Consider the following 5,631-nt stretch of genomic DNA (forward strand, 5'->3'; position numbering starts at 1 on the left):
AGTCATTATTTGAATTTAGTTTTGCATTTTCATACCTTATGCTTCAATTTCCTAAATTTCTTTTATTAATTTGATTAAAATACAATTTTAACATATTTTATTTTACATAAAAAATTCAATCATTAACACAACTCCTCGTGGGAACGATATCTTTTTCTATACTACTTGAACGACCCGTGCACTTGCGGTTGGGACACATCAAGTTTTTGGCGCCGTTGCCGGGGAGTTGTTTGTTTAAGATTGAATTCTTGATTATTTTAGTTGTTTATAGTTTTATCTTTGTTATCTTTTCATTTTGTGTTTGTTTTTTTTTTTTAGGTACTCTTAATCTTTTATGAGAAGAGCTAGAAGCACAAGTGATACATTCATATTATTTAATACTGAAATTGAGAAGTTTTGTAGAGCCAACAAGAAAGAAACTAGAAGAAGAAAAGAAGCATTGAGAGCAATTAAATCAACAAGAAATGGCTGAAGAAAGAGTTGGAATTGGTGGTGGTAATGCTGGAAATAATCGAAACAATGAAAATGCAGCTCATGGTGAAGAAGTTGTAAATGCTAATGTTCCTAAGGGAAGTATGATGGATCATGCATTTCCTCATTTTGATGACTTAAGAGAGAGTATAGCAAGACCAAGAATTGATGCAAACAGTTATAAGATGGATTTTGGAGTACTACAAATGATTCAGAATTCTCAATTTGGAGGTCATCCTTCGTAAAATCCTCATACTCATCTTAAGAAGTTTGTTATGATCTGTGACATGCAAAAGCAACTAAGAGTGTCTGATGATGCAGCAAGGCTAAAATTGTTTCCATTCTCTTTGAAAGATAGAGCATTGGATTGGCTTGATTCTTTACCTCACAACTCAATTACAAATTGGGAGCAGCTCACTGATGCATTTCTTGCCCAATACTTTCCACCTGGAAAAACTCAAGAGTTGAGGAATCAAATGATTGCTTTTAGACCAAGAGAAGATGAGACTCTTTATGAGTCATGGATGAGATGGAAGGAGTTGGAGAGACAATGTCCACATCATGCCATTCCTAAATGGATGATAAACCAGAATTTTTACACAAATGTCACTCCTGCTATCAGAGGAATCATTGATGCTCAAATTGGAGGGGAATTCATCATTAAGCATGAAGATGAAGCTTATGAGTTGTTAGAGAAAATAGCAAAGAATACTCATCTTTGGAGTAGTCCAAGAGGACCAGCTCCAACTCAAAAGAGGCAAGCTGCTGGAATGTATGAGCTTGATCCATTCAACATGATCAATGCCAAATTTGATGCACTCACTAATGTCCTTGCTAAGAAAATGGAGGATTTAAGTATGCTAGTCAGTTCATCATCATGCTCTGGGAATTCTCAACAAGTTACTTATGCAGAAGGAACAATGAGCTATGGAGTAGATTATCCTTCATATGCTTGGAGGAATCATCCAAATTTTTCATGGGGGAATCAGCAAACTCAAGCTTTAACTCAGAACTTTCCACCACAACAACAAAGGCATCAATACCAACAACCTTGGCAACCACCACCTAGTTTTCAGCAAAAGAATGCAAATTCTGCACCTCTACCAAAACAGCAAGAACAAAGTTCCACCACAGAGGCTTTATTACAACAAATTCTTGCTAATCAAACTAAGCGTGATGAAGAGATGAGAGAGATGAAAGCAAGGTGGAACAGATGCAAACACACAATAGGATCTTTGGAAAATCAGATTGCACAACAAGCATGCTCATCAAGTACCAAATCTATGGGGAAACTTCCTAGTCAAACAGAAAATCCAAGGGAGCAATGTCATGCCATCACAATAAGTAGTTGTAAAATAGTGCATTCTGAGAATAGTTAAAAAGTTGAGAAGAGTGTAATTGAGAAAGATGTTGAGAGAGATGAAAAACAAAAGAGTGAAAAAGGGAGTGCAAGAAAAGGTAAAGAGGAGGTTGGAGAGAAAGAAGAGAAATATATACCTCCAGAGCCTTATAAGCCACAACTTCCCTTTCCACAGAGATTTCAAAAGCCAAGATTGATAAGCAATTTGGGAAGTTCTTAGAGGTTTTAAAGAAGCTATATATATATATGTGCCTTTTATTGATGCTCTTTCCCAGATGCCTTCTTATGCTAAGTTTTTGAAAGAAATTCTCTCAAACAAAAGAAGACTTGAAGATTATGAGACTGTAGCCTTAACTGAGGAATGCAGTGCTATCCTCCAAAGGAAACTTCCTCCAAAGCTCAAGGATCCAGGGAGTTTTTCAATTCCATGCCACATTGGGGAATCATGTTCTATAAAAGCTTTATGTGATTTAGGGGCTAGTGTAAGCCTTATGCCCCTCTCCATCTATGAGAAGCTCAACATGGGAGATCTTAAGCCAACCCACATTTCTCTTCAGTTAGCTGATGGATCAATTAAGTATCCTAAAGGGATTTTAGAGAATGTGCCTCTGAAGGTTGGGAAATTCTATATACCTCTTGACTTTATCATCTTGGACATGGAAGAAGATTCTAATATCCCAATCATTTTGGGGAGGCCTTTCCTAGCTACAGCTGGTGCTTTGATTGACGTGAAAGGTGAGAAGCTTACTCTCAGAGTCGAAGAGGATCATTTAGTCTTCAATATTGGCAATGATAAGAAGAAGCAACATGAAGATGTAGACTCTTGTTTGAGAATTGATATAGTTGATGAGTTAGTAAAAGAGCACTTTAGAAAGAGCTATCTGAAGGCTTCTCTTGAAAGTTGTCTTATCCATGAAGGGAGTATCAATGATGAAAATCCAAAAGAGGCTGCATTTGCACAACATTTAATGGGTAATCCACCTTGTCATATGGCATCAATCTTTCAATTTGAGCAAGTGGAGAAAAGTGAGGTCAAGCAACCATCTCTCAAAGAAAAAGATACACCAAAGGTTGTCAAGAAAGAAATGGTCGGATTTTTAGACAAAGCAACAAGGATCTTCTCATGTGATGGAAAGAAAATGAAGTATAGATTCATTGAAGCACCTATTGGAAACAGAGGCAATAAATTCCAATTCCAGCCACCATGAAAAATGATAAAAGTCCAGCTAAGGACTATAAATTAGCCCTCTTGGGAGGCATCCCAAGTCCTTTTATTTTTATTTTCTTTGATTTACTTTTACTTTCATTACTTTTGTTTTTATCTTGAATCTCCCCAAATTCAAATTTTGACATTTGTTGAATTTTGTCCCTTGTAGATGTATTTCAATGGAGGAAGGTTGGTGAACTGCTGGGGAGTGACCCTTAACCTGAAATTATGTTCTTTAAATCTCCTACAAATTGATTGATTTTCTTTGCATAACCAGATTGTAGGTCCGCTACAGTTTTATGCAGAGAGGAAAAATGAAATCTGCAGCAAGGAAAGGTCTGCAGCAGATGAATTATGTCCTTGGGTTGCTACCTGGTTTATGCAGAGCAAAAAAATGACATTCTGTAGCAAAGAGGGTGTCTGCAGTAGATGGCTTACGTTCTTGGTGAGGTTGGGTGTGTAACTTTTAAGTAAATGTGCTTTTAATGTTAATATGGTGGTAAGTGAGCCATTTTTGCAGTTATGAGCTTATTTGGGTTGTGGGATTTAAGGTGGAAATGCTGCATTTTTCTTGGCATGACTTGGGGAGTTCATCATTTGTGAATAGATACAACTTTATGCAGATTTTATTGAGTTTTAATGTGCTAAATGTTGATTTGCAGAATTTGAGTTAAAATGGCATGGGTCACAAATGCCTTTTATGCAGGATCCATCTTCTACAAGCTTGTGTGATGCATTTTTTATGAACTTTGTATATATTGATGTGTTTTTGGTGAAAATTTCTCATCGTTTATGCTTCATGGAATTATATTTCTTCATTCTAGGGTATTTTTCACACTTACAAATCATGTTCCATTGCAATCTTAATCTTGTTGAATTGTGCATAAGCAACTGCATAGCTTATGCAATCCTGCATAACCACAATTCTTGCCATTTTCATTCATATTGCAAAGTGCATGAGAAGAGTGCATAGCTTATGCAACTCTGCATAGCCTAATTTTGTCAAATTTCATATTTTTCGAAACCTGCATACGCAGAGTGCATGACTTATGCACATTTGCATAACTTCAAATTCTTCATTTTCTCTCTGTCGAAGTGCATAAGGAGGGTGCATGACTTATGCACTTCTGCATAACCAGAAACTCCAAAAATCAAAACCTGCCGAGGGGTGCATAAGCAGAGTGCATAACTTATGCACTTCCGCATGACCACAAACTCTGATTTTCTCTCTCTGTCGAGACTTGCATAAGCAGAGTGCATGACTTATGCACTTCTGCATAACAACAAACCCAAAATTCCAAAACCCAGGAGTGCATAAGCGAGTGCATAGCTTATGCACAATCGCATGACCACCAACCCAAAATCTCAAAACTTGCCGAGAGGTGCATAAGCGCGTGCATAGCTTATGCACAACTGCATGACCACATTTACCAAACACCAAAACTTGCCGAGACTGCATAAGGAGGGTGCATGATGAAGGCAGGCGTGAAAACACAAGATTATACCATTGAATTCAAAAATTTTTACCTAGGGTCACATGCACCATGCAAGATTTATTTTTATCTATTTGATTTCAATGATAAACAACATATTAAAACTCTTTTAATATGTTTTGGATCTGTATTTGCCATTTAAGATTTTAAAATTAATCAGTTAATTTTAGAACCCTAGATTAAATCAAGAACGATTACACTAACCTCTTGATGTGCTTTGCAGCGTATGCGCCTTTGAGATTCATCTTGAGGACACCGGATGTTGTCCTCTAGCTTGTCCACACCAAGAACACCTATGGCAGCCCTTGAACAGCTTCTAAAGCCTTTTCTATTAATTAGAAATTCAAGTTCTGCCTTTTAAGAGATTAGAGATGTAAACAGGACACTAGAAACAATTTCTAGTGTTCTTAATTCAAGAGATTGATGGCTAATCTCTTTGAATTGATGAGAGATGAAGAGAAATAGCTGGAGAGGCTCAAAGTGGCGTGACAAATGAGAGGAGAGGCTGCTGGTTATGTTTTCTTTTCATAACCACACTTAAATAGCTAGGTTAACACATTAAACCCTAGCCACATGTCACCTTTTGATTAGCTCTAGGTTTAAGTGACCCAATCACATTGTGCCAAGTGTCAAACCTATATTTAATCTTGATTTTAATCATCTTACATGATTAAAAAACATTTGGCAAGCTTATGTGTAATCCCATGTGTCACCATCTCATGGTGCCACGTGTCACACTGTGAAATGACCAAAATGCCCCTGTGTCTTAATTTTGAGTTCTTAACCCAAAATAATTATTTTCTTCTTCTAATTAATTTATATCAAATATAAATTGATTAATTAATCTCTATTGAGTTCCTTCTGAGTTGGCAAGTACTTTAGACTCTTGTGATCAGTGTAGATGTAACACTTCTCACCATATAGGTAATGCCTCCATATCTTCAATGCAAATATTATTGCCGCCAATTCCAGATCATGAGTTGGGTAGTTCTTTTCATGTGGCCTTAGCTGTCTAGAAGCATAGGCAACTACTTTCCCTTCCTGCATTAGAACACACCCAAGCCCATTGTGAGAGGCATCACTATAGATCACATAGTCTT

General features: G+C 36.9%; 1 non-coding gene across 1 annotated transcript; it reads right to left on the bottom strand.

Moving 5' to 3' along the window:
- Positions 1–931: 931 nt before the first annotated feature.
- On the bottom strand, positions 932–1,039 carry LOC131182694 (small nucleolar RNA R71). Its single transcript, XR_009150955.1, has one exon. It is a non-coding gene; the product is annotated as a small nucleolar RNA R71 (small nucleolar RNA).
- Between the last annotated feature and the right edge of the window lie 4,592 nt (positions 1,040–5,631).

This window comes from Hevea brasiliensis, chromosome 8 (genome assembly GCF_030052815.1).
Source record: "Hevea brasiliensis isolate MT/VB/25A 57/8 chromosome 8, ASM3005281v1, whole genome shotgun sequence".
Taxonomy (NCBI): domain Eukaryota; kingdom Viridiplantae; phylum Streptophyta; class Magnoliopsida; order Malpighiales; family Euphorbiaceae; genus Hevea; species Hevea brasiliensis.